The sequence below is a fragment of the Mastomys coucha genome, unplaced genomic scaffold (assembly GCF_008632895.1).
Source record: "Mastomys coucha isolate ucsf_1 unplaced genomic scaffold, UCSF_Mcou_1 pScaffold15, whole genome shotgun sequence".
In the NCBI taxonomy this organism is placed as follows: Eukaryota; Metazoa; Chordata; class Mammalia; order Rodentia; family Muridae; genus Mastomys; species Mastomys coucha.
In genome coordinates, this window is record NW_022196897.1 from 27,220,074 (window position 1) to 27,237,785 (window position 17,712).

At 38.5% G+C, this 17,712-nt stretch overlaps 2 pseudogenes; one reads left to right on the forward strand and one right to left on the reverse strand.

Moving 5' to 3' along the window:
- Positions 1-4,723, reverse strand: part of LOC116091628 — a 25,307-nt pseudogene extending 20,584 nt beyond the window's left edge.
- A 1,993-nt stretch (positions 4,724-6,716) lies between these two features.
- On the forward strand, positions 6,717-16,818 carry LOC116091629 (annotated as a pseudogene).
- The last annotated feature ends 894 nt before the right edge of the window (positions 16,819-17,712 follow it).

Sequence of the window (17,712 nt, forward strand, 5' to 3'; positions counted from 1 at the left end):
CACTGGGTGGTTTCAGCTCCTTTGTCAAAGATTAAGTGACCATAGGTGCGTGGGTTCATTTCTGGGTACTTTAAGTACTATATTGAGTAGGTAGGGAGAGAGTGAGCAGCCTTTTCTAGTCTCTGATTTTATTGAGGTTCCTTCAAGTTTGTCTGTTTAGTTTGATGTTGGCTGCAGTTTGCTGTATGTTGCTTTTACTATGTTTAGATGTGGGCCTTGAATTCCTGAACTTTCCAAGAATATTAACATGAACAGATATTGAATTTTGTCAAATGCTTTTTCAGCATCTAATGAAATGATCATGTAGTTTATTTATTTATTTATTTATTTTAGCTTGTTTATATAGTAGATTGTGTTGATGGATTTCTGTAAATTGAACCATCCCTGCATTCCTGGGATGAAGCCTACTTGATCATGGTAAATGATTGTTTGAATGTGTTCTTAGAATCTGTCTGTGAGAATTTTATCCAGTATTTTTACATTGATATTCAAAAGGGAAATTGGTCTGAAGTTCTCTGTCTTTGTTCAGCCTTTGTGTAGTTTTGGTTCAGAGTAACTGTGGCTTCATAGAATGAATTGGGTAGTGTTCCTTCTGTTTCTAATTTGTGGAATAGTTTGAAGAGTATTGGTATTAAGTCTTCTTAGAAGGTCTGATAGCACTCTGGGCTAAACCTTTCTGGTACTAGGCTTTTTTTGGTTGGGGGAAATTTAATGACTGCTTCTATTTCTTTAGGCATTATGGGACTGTTTAGATGGTTTATCTGATCCTAATTCAACTTTGGTATTTGTTATCTGTCTAGAAAACTGTCCTTCTCATTCAAATTTTCCAGTTTTGTTGAGTACAGGCTTTTGTAGTAGGATGTGATTTTTTTTTTAATTTCTTCAGTTTTTGTTTTTATATCTCCTTTTTCAATTCTAATTTTGTTAATTTGGATACAATCTCTGTGCCCTCTGTTTAATCTGGCTAAGGGTTCATCTATCTTGCTAATGTTCTCAAAGAACCAGCTCTTTTTTTTTTTTTTGATTCTTTGTACAGTTCCTTTTGTTTCTACTAGGTTGATTTCAGCCCTAAGTTTGATTATTTCCTGCCATCTATTACTCTTGGGTGTATTTGCTTCTTTTTGCTCTAGAGCTTTCAGGTATGCTGTCAAGCTGCTAGTGTATGCTCTCTCCAGTTTCTTTTTGGAGACACTCAGAGCTATGAGTTTTTCTCTTAGTACTGCTTTCATTTTGTCCCATAAGTTTGGGTATGTTGTGGCTTTATTTTCATTAAACTCTAGAAAGTTTTTTCTTTCTTTCTTTCTTTCTTTCTTTCTTTCTTTCTTTCTTTCTTTCTTTCTTTCTCCCTTTCTTCCTTGATCAAGTTCCAGCACTCCAGTGGCAAAGAAGAATGCAGACCCATATCCTAACTTTGCCACAAGACCCTCCAAGCTCCATCTTATGTTTGGCTGTGGGTCTCTGTATCTGTTTCTGTTGGCTGCTGGGTGGAGGTTCTTAGAGGACAGTTACTCTAGGTTCCTGTTTGCAAGCATAACAGAGTATCATTAGCAATGTCAGAAATTGGTTCTTGCCCATGGCCAGTAATTGGTTGGCCATTCCCTCTGTCTCTGCTTCATCTTTGTCCCTGTATATCTTGTAGGCAGGGCAAATTTGGGATTGAAAGTTTTGTGGGTGGGTTGCTGTCTTTATCCTTCCAGTGGGAGTCCTGCCTGACTACAGGAGGTAGCCCTTTCAGGTGCCATATACCCCACTGCTCAGAGTCTCACCTGGAGTCACCCCCGTAGTCCCTGTTATTTTTAATCAAACTACTATTTAAAAATTCTAGCCTGTGTACCTTATGAATAATCAACCAGAACACATGCTTTTTGTTTGTTTCTCATTTCACTAATTTATCTGTGAAGACCAAGCACAAAGTTAAGTAGATTGCCTCACAATGCTCAATAGAAAGTGTGTATGTGTGTGTGCATATGTTTATGCATGTACAAACTTTTATTTCCTGTCCACTTGGAGATATGGGTACTTACTTAATTTTATCTTCATATTTGCATTGAATGAATATTTGTATTGTTTGGAAGCTTCGTAGTGTTAAAATGTCTTTCATTTTATTAACAAACTGTTTCTTTTCAGAATATCAAAGTTAAGGTCTGTCTCCCAAATCATTTTCTTGAATGGTAGCAGTCTGTCCACAGAGGATACTGGTTATGTACATTATCACTATGCAAAAGTAACATGCATCAGCTCCTCAACACCCAATGGACTGGGGATTAGTGCATTTTAACATACAGAAAATTAGGTCGTGATAAGACAGGGAACAAGGTCTTCCAGGCCTGCAGGGTAGAAATACCATCAATTCTGCTGTCTCTTCCGACAGTTCTTAATGATGATAGTAGCCTGAAATAACTGTCCTCGTTGACTTTTTGGAAACTTTGTCTAAAAGGTATAATCGCATAAATACCATGTCTAATGGTTACTTTTTTCATAGTTCTGACCAAAATACTAGACAAAAAGCAACTTAATGGAAGGTTTTCGATTTTTGGTTGTTTATTTTTATTTTGGTTTTCAGTTTGAAGGAATGTAATCTGTAATGATGGAGAAAACATAGTGCCATAGGTGTGAGGTGGCTTGATATGACTATAACATCTGTAGTCAGGCAGCAGAGAGAAATAAATGTTGCTGTGATATAGGCTTTCTGTTTTTTATTTAGTCTGAGACATGACTCCATTCATAGTGCTAACTACATTCAACAAGAATAACCCCTCTTCAACTAAAACTTTCTGGAAACACCTCATCAATACACCCAGAGGCATGGTTCTGTTGTCATTCTAAATCCAATTAAACTAATAAGTATTAAGTACCACATTGGCCATCTTATTGGCTGTACTTTATGACACTATGACAACTGACTTTTACTGGAAAATACATTTAATTTTTCAACATACACAATGAACTAACAGGAACAAATGGTAAAGAGGTGAGCTTTGGGGCTACCCTTTATTTACTTTGAGATAGGCACCATGAAACACCAAGTACTGTTGGGTAAAATGAATATTTATAGAAGTAACATGAACATTTAATATGTTTAATGACAAAAAATGTTAAATTTGCAAATTTAATCTTAAAGGGCAACATTTGTAATTAACTGAAGAGAGGATAATTTACCTATAATTGATTACTTCCATGAATGTTTAAAATAAGACTCTGTACTTAGATTTAAAGGAAAGAATAAGTTGGCATCTTGTACTTAATATTAAAAATATATATTTCAGAACTACCTGAAAATATTTTTTCTGTGGCAGGTTTGGAAATAATATGCACAAATTACTTCAAAAGATTCAGGACTGCAAATCTTTGGGGCTTATAAATGACTATAGATTAATAGGTATTCATTCCTCTCATCAAGCTTTGAATTCTTGGTAAATAACCAAGAATATTCAATTTTATCTATAATGCTTGGGAAATATTTCTCCTTAAAACCAATAGACTTGTGGAGTATATAGTTCAAATTGTGTGTGCAGACAAGTGCTGAACTTTCAACCTTTGCCCACTCCCTCAAGGAAAGGAAGAAATTGAAGACCATTATGGGAAAGTAACTATTTAAAACAACACTGTGAACTTCAAACTAGCACAGGTCACCTGAAGCATGCAGGCAGAGCTAGAGCTAGGGAAGGAGCACAGAGAACTTCATGTTATATTTTGGAAAGAATACGTTTGATCCACATTAGAAAGTCCAGAAAGGAATTATAAAAGCTTGAAGCAATAATGATTAATTAAAGTAGTGAATATGGTTGATCTGTATGATATACATGGATGGGAATGTCATAAGAAATCTACTTACTTTATTGAATTAGTATGTAATAATTAATAAAGAAAAAAGATTGTGTGGATTATGCCATATGTCAGACCTCAAATTTCTGTGCCAGTGTTAAGAGATGACTTGTGTTACTTTAAAACTAATTTCAACTTTTTTTATTTGGCATCTTTCAGTGCAGGGCTTCTCAAATTTTCAACTGTAAGAAACTCCCTGAAGATCTGGTTAAAAATGTAGTTTAGGGCCCAAGTAGTTTAGGCCACCTTAGGGTGAGGAGTCTTAAGCTTTTCATTTGCTGAAATCTTTCTGTATTTATGCAAATCAACTATTTATTTCTCCATCACTTGCCTGATGCCATTGCCTCTATCATGATACTCATGGATTCTAACTCTCTGGAAGTGTGAGCCCCAAGTTAAATTCTTTATTTTATATATTATCTTTGTCATGGTGATAGGAAAGTAACTAAGCCATCAGTTGGTAGCATATTCTTTTCTCCTCACTTAGTATTATCTAGTGGGGCAGGTTAGGGTCATGTGTAGGAAGGTGTATTCCCCTAAGAAAATATATTTTTCTTCCCCTCAAATTTCTATCCCTAGTGTAGTCTGAACAAGCTACCATGAGCATCTGTTGGGTCTGCCTACCTTTTTGGGTCCTGCCTTAGAAAGATATAACTATTCATATTTCTTCTTTATCTTCTCTTGAATAATGCCCAGAGCTCAAGTATGTTTTTATATTCCATAACATTTACGACTCCCTTGCTCTTCTTTTAAAGCTCCCCTCCTTAGCTGCCTGCTACTATGCTGACCACCATGCCAACTTACCTTCTTTCTCTTCATCTGAGTAGTTGCCAGATTTACAGCTTGCCCGCACTGGGCTTTTTCTTTTAAACTGTAATAAATTATCCACAGATTCCATGAGTCTTTTTTTCATGATGCTCTCTCTCTCTCTCTCTCTCTCTCTCTCTCTCTCTCTTTCTTTCTCTCCCTTTCTCTATGTCCCTCCCTCCCTCCCTTCCTTCCTCTCTTTTTTTTCCTTCCTCTCTTTCTTTCTTTCTTTCCAAATATTTTTATTAGGTATTTTATTTATTTACATTTCAAATGTTATCCCCTTTTCTTGTTTCCTCTCTGAAAACCCCCTATCCTATCCCCCCTCCCCCTGCTCACCAACCCACCCACTCCCAGTTCCCTGCCCTGGCAATGCCCTCATTCTTAATAGCTAACTAGTATTCCATTGTGTAAATGAACTACATTTTCTGTATCCATTCTTTTGTTGTGGGACATCTGATTATTTCCAGCTTATGGCTATCACAAATAAGGCTGCTATGAACATAGTGGAGCATGAGCCTCTGTTGCATGTTGGGGCATCTTCTGGGTAGATGCCCAGGAGTTTCTTGAGTTCTTTATATATTTTGGATATTAGCGCTCTATCTGATGTGGAGTTAGTAAAGATTTTTCTCCAATCTGTAGATTGCTCATTTGTTCTATTGACACTGTCCTTTGCCTTACAGAAGCTTTTCAGTTTCGTGAGGTCCCATTTATCAATTCTTGATCTTACAGCTTGAGCCATTGGAATTGTCTTTAGGAAATCCTCCCAACCCAACCCTGTACCAATGAGTTCAAGGCTCTTTTCCACTTTCTCTTCTATTAGATTCAGTATATCTTGTTTTATGTTGAGGTCTTTGATTCACTTGGAATTGAGCTTTGTGCAATTCCAAGTTCTATATGGTTCTATTTTCATTGTTCTACATACCAACTGCCAATTAGACCAGCATCATTTATTGAACATGATTTTTTTTTCCATTGTATATTTTTTTGGCTTCTTTGTCAATGATCAAGTGTCCATAAGTGTGTGGGTTTATTTCTAGTTCTTCAATTCTATTCTATTGATCAACCTGTCTGACTCTGTACCAATACTGTGCAATACTTGCTCTGTAGTACAGCTTGAAGTCAGAAATGGTGATTCCCTTAGAAGATATCTTACTATTAAGAATTGTTGTCACTGTCCTGGGTTTTTTGGTTTTCCAAATGAAATTGAGAGTTGCTCTTTCCATGTCTATGAAGAACTGTGTTGGAATCCTGATGGGAATTAAGTCAAACCTGTAGATTGCTTTTGGTAGGATGACCATTTTTACTGTGTTAATCCTACCAAACAATGAGCATGAGAGATTGCTCCATTTTCTGAGGTCTTCTTGAGAAACTTGAAATTCTTGTCATACAGATCTCTCATTATTTTTGAATAGAATTAGTCTGAGATATTTTAAATTATTTGAGACCCTTGTGAAGGGTGTTGTTTCCTTATTTTTTTCCTAAGTATAAAGGAAGGCTACTGATATGTTTGAGTTAATTTTATATCCACAAGCCCTACCTTTTACAACTTCATAGCAAGCACTAGTGAATCTTTAGACAACATAAAACCAACATGGAACTATTCCTTGGAGCTGAAATAATGAATGCAATCAAGACAGTGAAATTAATTTATAAACTATATAACTTGCTAGTGTGATACAGTTTTTATATATTTATACACGTGTAAGCAATGAGTTAATTTAAACATGTTTTATCTACTCTAATGTTTGAAAAATGACAAGCTGATCTTTATAGTTTATGATTAAAAATCATGAGTATTTAAAAACAATTAAATACAGTTGTAAGAATGATCTCCTGACCTCCATTATCTGGCTTTGGGCTTGTCCTGGCATCCCAATGGAGAGATCCCAGGAACCTGTGGGACCTCAGGGGAACAGCCAGCTTTGAACCCTTTCCCACCAATCCCTTGTCAGCCAGATTCTCCTGGAGCACAGCCAGCACAGGTAAGTTGTGCACTGCCCCCGACCATTGTCTGGCCTACTTCTTTCTTTTCATGCCTTCTTGAGGAGTACTGCTGGAATTAGGATCATTCAACCAACACCATGGGAAAACGGATGGTAAAGGACATCACAAGAATACAACCAACAGGAGCAATGGCTATATGGTGCCACAAGAGCCCAAGGGAGAGTAAGAGCGAGAAAGAGAACCAAAAGGAATATCAAAATAACAGGAATTAACAATCATTGGTCATTAATATCTCTCAACATCAGTAGACTCAATTCCCCAATAAAAAGACAGAAGCTAACAGAATGGATGTGTAAAAAGAATCCATCATTCTACTGTATACAAGAAACACACCTCAACAAGAAAACAGACTCAAGAAACAAGCTGAAGTAGCCATTCTAATATCTAATAAAATAGAATTTTAACCAAAAGTAATCAAAAGAGAAGAAAAAGGATACTTCATTCTCATCAAAGGAAAAAAGCACCAAGAGGATGTACCAAATCTGAATACCTAAACCCAAATTCAAGGGCAGTTACCTTCATAAAAGAAACATTACTAAAGCTGAAAGCACACATCAAAACCCACACATTAGTAGACTTCAGCTCCCCACTCTCTCCAATAGACAGGCAACTGAGACAAAAACTAAACAGAGAAATAATGAAGTTAACTAATGTTATAAATCAATCAGACCTAACATATATCTACAGAACATTTCACTCTCAAACAAAAGAATACAACTTCCTCTCAGCACCTCACAGAACCTTTTCCAAAATTGATCATATAGTTGGTCATGAAGCAAGCTTCCAAATATACAAGAAAACTGAAAGAACTCCTTGTATTTTGTCAGACCACCATGCTCAATTTCAACAACAAAAAAGGAACAACAGAAATCCTACAAAGTGACAGAAACTAAACAAATCTGTACTCAATGACTACTGGGCCAAGGAAGAAATAAGAAAACAAATGAAAGACTTTCTAGAATTCAATGAAAATGAAGGCACAGCATATCCAAACTTATGGGACAAAATGAAAGATGTGCTAAGAACAAAGTTGATAGCAATAAGCACCTTAATAAAGAAGCTAGAGAGATCTTATACTAGCAATTTAACAGCATACCCAAAAGTTCAAGAACAAAAAGAAGTGAACACACCAAAGAGGAGTAAACTATAGGAATTAATCAAGTTCATGGTTGAAATCAATACATTAGAAACATGAACAGTTGAAAAAAAATCAAAGAAATGAAGAACTGATTCTTTGAGAAAATCAATAAGATAGGCAAACCGTTAGCCAAATTCACTAAAAGATAGAGAAACAATATCTAACTTAACAAAAGCAGTAATGAAAAGGGGGACATAACAACAGATACTGAGAAAATTCAAAGACTTAGGCCTGTCTTAGTTAAGGTTTCCATTGCTTAGAAGAGATATTATCCCCAAACCTACTCTAGTAAGGGACAACATTGAATTGGGGCTGGCTTACAGGTTCAGAGGTTCAGTTCATTATCAGCATGGCAGGAAACATGGCAGTGTCCAGGTAGACAAGGTGTTGGAGAAGGAGCCAAGAGTTCTATATCTTGATCCAAAGGCAGAGAAGACTGACATTCTCATGTAGCTAGGAGGAAGCTCTCTAATAACACTCCCTCAGTGACACTTCCTCCAACAAGGCCACACCTCCTAATAGTGTCATTCCATGAACCAAGCATATTTATTTATTTATTTTTAATATATTTTTTATTATATATTTTATTTATATTTGGAATGATATCCCCTTTTCCAGTTTTCCCTCTGAAAAAAAAAATCCTGTTCCTTCCCCCCAATCCCTGCTCACAAACCCACTATTTCCCACTTCCTGGCCCTGGCATTCCCCTACACTGGGGCATAGAACCTTCACAGGACCAAGAGCCTCTCCTCCCACTGATGACCAATTAGGCCATCCTCTGCTACATAGGCAGCAGGAGCCATGAGTCCCACCATGTGTACTCTTTGAAATAAGCATATTTAAACCATCATATTCCACTCCCTGACCCCTATAGTCTTTTTCAAACACATTAATCATGGGGGCCATACCTAACCATAACATAATGCAAAATATATTTAGTCTAACTTGAAAAGACCCATAAGCTATAACAGTCTCAACAATGTTAAAAGTCTAAAGTTCAGTCTCTTTTGAGAGTCAGAAAATCACTTATCTGTAATCCCCTACAAAATCCAAATATGAAAGCAGATCACATATCTCCAACATCACAGGATATACATAATGATTCTAAAGTGTTGTTGTGAGGAAATACTGGAACAAAGCATGATATAAAAACAACTGGACAACTTCAAACTCTACATCTCCATGTCTGAAGTAAAAGCAATCTTCAGATCTCCAACTCCTTTCATTTTTGTTGATTGTAACATATATTTTTCTTGTGAGATGGCTCTACTCCATGTTAGCAGGTATCCCATAGCTTTGGCATCTCTAGAATCTTGGGTTCTCTAAGGCAACTTTATCTTTGCAGTCTCTTATTCAAATGTCTGGGTCCCACATATGAACTTCTGAGCTCCTCCAAAGTTCTTGGGTCTATCCTCTGTAGCACTCTAGGTTCATGCTGACTCCACTCCACTGCTATTAATGTTCTTGGTGGTCATTCCATGGTACTGGCATTTCTAATATTCTGGAGTCTTCCATTGCAACTGTGCTTCAGTAATAGCCTCTTATAGACTCTCTTCATGTTGACAAGCCCCAACAATTTTGCATGATGCCTTCAATCCTGGACCGTCAACTAAAATCGAGGGTGCACTTTCACCAATGGCCTTTTATGACTTCTCACAGTACCAAGGGCTCTCTATGACCCCTTCATACCTTCCAAAACAGTACCACCTAGGTGATTCTTACATATTACCAAGTCCAGCTATAACATGAGGTACAACCTTGGCTATCTTTGGAACACAGCCTCTTTGTGCTCTCAGAAAACAATTCCCAGAAGATTTTACCTCAATAATGCTGGTCTCTTCTTAATTACCTCTAATCTCTTAGCTCCAGCTAACCAGGACCAATTGTCCCAATAACCTCTTCTATTTGTGACTCTAAAGCTAGAGTCACATGGTAAAAGCTGCTGAGTTCTGCTACTTGTTGGGGTTAGAACATAGCCCTCTTTCTTCTATTGTATCATCACCAGCTTTCTGTTTTTCAATATCTTCATTGCTTAAGCTTGGCTGCCCTGGAAGTTGCTCTGTAGATTGATCTTAAACTCAGGGATCTGCATACCTCTTTTTTTTTCTGAGTTCTGGGATTAAAGGTATGTACGAAACATATCTGGACCTAAGCTTCTCTCTACTTGGAACTTGCTCTGTACTAGAATGGCCTCAAACTCACAGATTTCTGTCTCCTAGGATGAAAGAATAGTATCACCATGCCTGGGCCTAAGCTTTTTACAGCCATTATACCTCAAGATTTGGATCAAACAAAAATCTGGGTCTTCCAGCCTCAAGATCTGAATCAAAGGTGGGTCTATCATATCTGGATTGTAGTTCATTCCAGATTAAATGACTAACCAGTTCATAATAATACCTAACATAACATAACTTGTTATGTTAACATAACATATCCCTTGTTCAACTCCAAACACATAAACAATAAGCTTAGCTAGGTAAGATGTTACTTTCAGGCCACCATTCCATCAATCAGTTTATCTCCTTGAACATAGGATTTGCTCCTTTCTATTTCCTGGTGCCCCTTTAATACTTGAACCACATGTTTTGTATTTATCCTTTCTAAGATTGCTATGCTTGATTTTTTGACCTGGCCTGCAGGTGAAGTTATTCAGGGGAGCGAGGAGGACCACAACCTGGAATAAGAACGGGCGAGAGAGAAGACAGGACTCAAGGAAGCATTGCTTGTCAAGAGTCGTTTACTTAGTGGAGCAGAGCATATTTAAAGCAAAAGTCTTGGAGGGGAGGGGAAGAGGAAGGAGGGAGATGGAAGGTTACAAAATCTTCTGGGGTTGAGCTCCGGGGTGACAGGTGGGGAGGGGGTGGATTTCCGTGAATGTTCTTTTCTCAGGGCCAAGCTGGATCCTTGTGATTGTCAGGCAGGATATTAATCTCAGGGTTCTCATCCTTGTGATTGTCAGGCAGGATGTTAATCTCAGAGTTCTCAATTAGCTGGGGCAGGATGTTTATCTCAGGGCTCTCATGGTTCCCAACAATTTTTTTTTTTGAGACAGGGTTTCTCTGTATAGCCCTGGCTGTCCTGGAACTCACTCTGTAGACTAGGCTGTCCTCAAACTCAGAAATCTGCTTGCCTCTGCCTCCCAAGTGCTGGGATTAAAGGCGTGTGCCACCACTGTCCTATGCTTGATTAAAATGTTCATGAGAGTAAACTACAGGTTATACTCTATGCTGGGCTTCTTTGAAATTTCCTTTGTCAATGCAATTAATCTGAATATCTTCTCTTTAGCCTCAGGCAGACTCTTCAGACAAGGTAAAAAAGGAGCCATATTCTTTACCAAAACATCAAAAGAATAGTCTCTGGGCCACATACTGAATTTTTTCTCCACTGAATCATCTTGGGTCAGGTCTCCACAGGTAAAATCACCTTCAGCATCAATGTCTTCCATATTACTACTAGAATGGTCCAATAAGCCCCCATTAAGGCATTCCACTGCTTCCCAAATCCAGAGTCCCAAAATTCACATTCCTTTCAACAAAAGCATGGTCAGGCCTATTGCAACAGTACCCCAGTCCCTGGTACCAACTTCTGTCTTAATAAGGATTTCCATTGTTGAGAAGAGATACCATTATCAAACTAATACTTATAAGAGACACCATTTAGTTGGGGCTGGCTTACAGCTTCAGAGGTTCAGTCCATTCTCATGACAGTATCCAGGCAGACAAGGTGGTAGCAAAAAAGCCAAGAGTTCTACATCTTGATCCAACGGCGGATAGGAGAAGACTGGCATCTTAGAGAAGCTAGGGGAAAGCCCTTTAAGCCCATCCCTACAGTGATACACTTCCTCCAACAATGCCACCCCTACTCCAACAAGGCCACACCTCCCAATAGTGCCATTCTCCAGACCAAGCATATTTAATTACCAAAAGATCTTATTTCAAAAGCCTGTAATCTACAATGTTTGAAAATCGAAATGAAATGGATGATTTTTCTGGGTAAAGTCCACTTACCAAAGTTAAGTCAAGATCAGGTGAATGATTTTTACAGTTTTATAATCTCCAAGGAAATAGAAGCAGTCATTAAAAACCTTTCAATCAAACGAAAGCCCAGGGCCAGATGGTTTTAGAAAGGATTCTACTAGACTTTCAAAGAAGAACTAATACCAATACTCCTTAAACTGTTCCAAAACCAGAAAGGAACATTGTCAAACTCATTCTATGAGGCCACAATCACCCTGATATCTAAATCATACAAAGACCAAACAAAGAAAGAGCCTTTCAGACCAATTATCCTTATAAACATTGATGGAAAGTTCTCAATAAAATACTCAAAAATCAAATCAAGGAACACACCAAAATTATCATCTACCTTGATCATTCCAGGGATGCAGGGATGGTTCAATATATAAAAACCCCTCAACATAATCCACCATATAAACAAACTGAAAGAAAAAAAAAACTCACATGATCATTTCATTAGATGCTGAAAAACCTTTTGAAAAAAATCCGAATACATCTTCATATTAAAAGACTTGAAATGATCATGGATACAAGGCATATAACTAAACACAATAAAGACAATATATAGCAAGCCAACAGTCAACATTGAAGGGAATGGAGAGAAACTTAAAGCAATTCTACTAAAATCAAGGACAAGACAAGGTTGGACACTCTCCACATGCCTTCCATATAATACTTGAAGTTCTAGCCAGAGCAATAAGAGAAAGAAAAATTATCAAAGGAATAAAAATTGGAAGTCAAAGTATCACTATTTGCAAGTTATATGATAATAAACATAAGTGATCCAAACTTTCTGCCAGAAAACTCTTATAGCTTATAAACACCTCAGCTAAGTGGCTGAGGATACAAAATTAAATTAAAAAAAAAATCATTATCCCTTCATTACACAAAGGATAAACTAGTTGAGGAAGAAATCAGGGAAACATCACCCTTCACAATAGCTACAAATAATAGAAAATACCTTGGTGTAAATCTAACCAAGCAAGAGACAGATCTGTAAGACAAGAACTTTAAGTCTCTTAAGAAAGATTTTAAAGAAAATGTTCATAGAATGATCTTCCATGCTAATGGATTGGTAGGATTAACAGTAAAAATGACAATCTTATCAAAAGCAATCTATAGATTAAATGTAATTCCCACCAAGATTCCAAAACAATTATTTACAGACATTTAGAGAAGTAAAAAACCCAGGATAGCTACAATAATCCTGTATAATAAAGAACCTCTGAGGGAGCCATTCCTTATCTCAACTTGTACTCCACAGCAATAGTAATGAAAACTGCCATGTTTTGGTATAGAAACAGAAAGGTTGACCAATGGAATCGAATCAAAGACCCTGAAATAAACTATACACCTATGGACACTTGATTTTTGATGAAGAAGCCAAAACCATAAAATGGATAGAAGAAAGCATCTTCAACAAATGGTGCTGACCAGACTGGATGTCTGCATGTAGAAGAATGCAAATAGATCCATATTGATCATCCTGTACAAAATGTCCAAGTAGATCAAATACTTCAATGTAAAACCAGATACATGAAATCTAATAGAGTAGTGAGTGGGTAAGAGCCTTGAACTCATTGATACAGGAGACAATTTCCTGACAATTACAGAATAATAGTATCTCTCAGGCTCTAAGATCAACAATTGAAAATAGGTCCCCATGAAACTGCAAATCTTCTGTAAGGCAAAGGACACTGTCATTAGAGAAAAAAATGACAGCCTACAGAATGGGAAAGGATCTTTACCAATCCTATATAAAACAGAAGTCTATTATTCAAAATATGTAAAGAACTCAAGAAGTTAGACACCAGCAAACCAAAGAACTCTATTTAAAAAGGGGGGTGGGTACATAGCTAAGTAGAGAATTCTCAACAGAGGAATCTCTAATAGCTGGGAAGCACTTAAAGAAATGTACAACATCCTTAGTCAGGGGGAAATGCAAATCAAAACAACCCCGAGATTCTATCTCACACCAATCAGAATGGCTAAGATCAGAAACTCAAGTGATAGCTGATGCTGGCGAGAATGTGGAATGAGGAGAACACTACCTCCATTGCTGGTGGGAGTGGAAACTTGTAGAAACACTTTGGAAATCAATTTGGCAGTTTCTCAGAAAATTGGGAATACTTCTACCTCAACATCCAGCTATACCATTCATGGGCACATACCCAAAAGATGACCTAATATCCCACAAGGACACTTGTTCCACTATGCTCATAGAAGCTTTATTTGTAATAGCCAGAAACTGGAAACAAACCTAGATACCCATCAATGGAAGAATGGATTAAAAAATGTTCATTTACACAATGGAATACTACTCAGTTATTAAAAACAAGGACACCATGAAAATTTGTAGGCAAATTGTTGGAACTAGCATATATCATCTTGAGCGAGGTAACCCAGACCCAAAAGGACATGTGTGTTACGTAATCACTTAAAAGTGGATATAAGCCATACAGGATACATAGCCATACAGAATACCCACAATGCAATCCACAGACCCAAAGAAGCTAAATACCAAGGAGGGATCAAGGGAATATGCTTGAATCTCACTCAGAAGGTGAAATAAAATATTGTGTTTAGAAGTGGATGGAGAGAAGGAACTGGATGGGAGAGGATATGGGGAGGGGATCAGATGCAGGTAGAGCCAAGGAGAGATGGCCAGAAGAGTGAATGGAGATCTGTGGGGAAGGGGTGACAGGGGGAGTACCTGGCATGAGGGAACAGTTTCTGGAAATCTACAAGGGTGACTCTATCTAAGACTCCTAGCAGTGGGGCATATGAAGCATATACTTCCTGTATCTAGACAGGCCTCAAAGTACAGGTATGAGGATATCAAGACACAGGCTTCTGACCTGAATCTTGACATGAGATCTTGAGGCATAGTGTCCACAAAAAGGTTAGGCCCAGGCAAGGTAGTACCCACCTTTAATCCCAGGAGACTGAAGCAAAGTAGATCTCTGCATTCAAGTTCAGCCTGGGACAAAGCAAGTTCCAAATCCAGGCATAGTGATATACACTTTCAGTCTGGGCCACACCCTCTGCTGGAAGCCTACTGAAGGACATTGGAAAAAGCAAGATTCACTCTTCTTCAGTTGCCTGCATTTACTTCCCAGCACATCTGTTAGAACGTACTTCTATAGAAGACCAGCTTAAACAACTAACCTTGTGGGACTCAGCAACTACTAGATTCTTAGACTTTACATTCACAACTGTCCATTGATGGGTTAGTTGGACTACAGACTGTAAATCATTACAATACAGTCCCTTAACTTATAAAGACACTCCATAAGATCTGTGACTTAGAGAACCCTGAATAATACATCAACCCACCCACAAAACCTTTGACTCAAAATTTGTCCTGCCTATCAAAAGTACAGGGGCTTAAGAAACTGAGGGAATGACCAGCCAGTAACTGGCCCAACTTGAGAGCTATCCCATGAGCAAGTATCAATTCCTGACCCTACTATTAATGATACTCTGTTATGCTTGCAGACAGGAGCCTAGCATAACTGTCCTTTGAGAGGCTCCATCCCACAGCTGACCAAAACAAATTCATAGACCCACAGCCAAACATTAGAAGGAGCTGGGGAGCTCTTGAGGAAAAGGTGCAGGAAGGATTGAGGGACCTGGAGGGTATAGGGACACCACAGGAAGACGAACAGAGTCAACTAACTTGAACCCTTGGGAGCTTCCAGAGATGGAACCAAGAACCAAAGAGCAAACAAGGGCTGGAACTAGGCCCCCATACATGTATAACAAATATATGGCTTATTCTTCATTCAGGCCCCCCAACAGCTTGAGTGTAGATTTACCCTTACTCTGTTTTCTGACTAGGGATTCTGTTCCTCTTACTGGGGACTATCTTCACTGTCCTCAGTGTGAGAGGATGTGCCTGGTCCTGCAGTGACTTGAGGTTGCCAAAATATTTTTGCAATAAAAACAATACTGCAAGGTGTCTCTTAAATTCCTGCTCAAACTATTGTATGCACAAGAATTTTCCGGAAGACAATAACTGTTTTTTTAGCCATAGCCAATAATTTGGACAAAAAAAATCATGAAAATCTAAAAGGCCTTTGCTCCTCCAGTCCCTGTCAAGGAATTGCCACTTGTGTGTATACCCTGGAGAAAGGGGTTTCCTGTGTCAATGTCCTCATGGGTACAGTGGGCTGACCTGTGAGACTGCCATTAATTCCTGTGGAGGGAATACTTGCTAACATGAAGTTATCTGCCATAAAAACCCTGAGTACCCTGCCTGTATCTGCCCTGCTGGATATGCTGGAATGTTCTGTAAGACAGATCACAACGAGTGTGTTTCTAGCCCTTGCCATAAGGAGGCTATGTGTGAGGATGGAATCAAAGGCCACTTCTGCTTCTGTGTGCCTGGATACCAAGGCAGGCATTATGACTTGGAAGTAAATGATTATGTTTCTGATTCCTGCATGAATGTGGCTATATGCCTCAGTGAGATAGGAAGATACACATGTGTCTGTCCTAAAGAGTATTCTGGTGTGATCTGTGAGTTGGAAATTGATGAATGTGTGGATCCCAGTGGATTCTACGTGGTGCCATGTGTGAGGATGCTTTTGGGGCTTACTTCTCTGACTATGTACCTGGATTCCTTGGAGACTACTGTGAACTCAACTTTGATGAATGTACCAGTCAGCTATGACTCCATGGATGTCTATGTGTGGATGGAAGAAACAACTCCTACTGTGACTGTACAGGTAAGTAAATTCACAGGGACACACTGTGAGATTTTGATGTCTCTTCATTGACAAAAGGCTTGTCACAATGGTACAACTTTAAAGACACTGTCAACAGCTATATTTATCATTGCTGGCCTGGATACACAGGTGCCCTCTGTGAGGTGGACATTAATGATGCAGTAGGAACCCCTGCCAATTTGGGAGGGATTGTGCTGAACTGTCCTCAGAGGATCAATAGGGACACATTGCAGGCCTGCCTTCTTCTTTTAGCTACCTTGGAACCTCAGGCCCTGATTGTATCTTTCAGCCTTGATTCACAGACAGGCACCTAGCACTATTGTCTTCTGAGGTCTTTCACCTAGCAGACAATAGCAGACAATGTGACTGAAACACATGCAGAAACCCACAGATAAACATTAGACTGAACTTGAGAAGTCTTGTGGTAGAGTTGTGGGAAGGATTGGAGAAGTAGGAGGGGACTACAGAGTCAACAGAGTTAAGTAACTGGGAATCTTGGGGGGCTGGCTTCCAGAGACTAAACCACTAACCAAAGATCATAAAACGACTGTACCTAAACCCCACATCTATGTAACAAATGTGAAGTTTGGTCTTCGTGTGGATCCTCCAACAACTGGAGTTGGGGCTTACCCTGACTCTGTAGCCTGCCTGTGGATCCTGTCCTAACGGGGCTTCCTTGTATGACCTCAGTGGTAGAGCATGTACCAGTCTTGCAGTGACTTGAGGTACCAAGGTGGAACTAGAGAAAGGTCTAAGAGAGAGTGAGTAGCCTTGTCTAGTCTCTGATTTTTAGTGAGGTGCTAATTAAAGAGACTAAAACCTTATTAGTAAATTACACATAAAACTTCATAATTTTTCTCTCAGTAAATTTTTAAAAAGTTTCTTGTATATTCTACAAAGACCACATCAGATTTAAATTTCTTTTCCATAATTACCTAATAATCCAAAACTCAAATTTGTATGTCTCAAGAATAAGAAGAGAAAATATAAAGTGAATGAATTTTTTTATTATTTTCTTTATTTACATGTAAATTTTTCCTTTCCCAGTTTCCCCTCCAAAAAACAAACAAAAACAACAAAAACAAACCCCTGTTGCCTCCCCGCTCCCCATGCCTGCCACTCCACCCTCTCCCACATATTGGCCCTGGCATTCTCCTACACTGGGGCACAGAACCTTCACAGGGCCGAG